The 262-nt window shown below is 48.5% G+C and overlaps 1 long non-coding RNA gene across 1 annotated transcript; it reads right to left on the bottom strand.

Annotated features, from left to right (window-relative positions):
* Positions 1 to 68: 68 nt before the first annotated feature.
* On the bottom strand, positions 69 to 262 carry LOC109508549 (uncharacterized). Its single transcript, XR_002166684.1, has 2 exons — positions 218 to 262; positions 69 to 136 (listed from the first exon to the last, which is right to left on the bottom strand). It is a non-coding gene; the product is annotated as an uncharacterized LOC109508549 (long non-coding RNA).

Genomic DNA, 262 nt, shown 5'->3' with positions numbered 1-262 from the left:
TATATATGATGGCGTCAAAGACATATGCAGTACATTTTGGTCTCAAGTCTTGCAAAAAAGAAGGGAGAAAAGCATCACCTCTTCAGGCTGTCGGAGCTCGTTGGGTTGCACTCTGGAGGAGGGGGAGGTCTTTTTCCTGCGCACAATCGCATTGACATGGGACAGAGTGAGTAAGACGTACGTTTTGAGGACCCAGAGTCAAGATCTGTGCTTGTACCTCATGCAGAGAGCCAGTAGGATCACCAGGATTAGGAGCACAAGC

Source organism: Hippocampus comes, unplaced genomic scaffold, assembly GCF_001891065.2.
Source record: "Hippocampus comes isolate QL1 unplaced genomic scaffold, H_comes_QL1_v1.1 C16174602, whole genome shotgun sequence".
Classification (NCBI taxonomy): Eukaryota; Metazoa; Chordata; class Actinopteri; order Syngnathiformes; family Syngnathidae; genus Hippocampus; species Hippocampus comes.
Note: the sequence above shows the minus strand (reverse complement) of the source record. Positions and strands in the feature narration are given on the sequence as shown.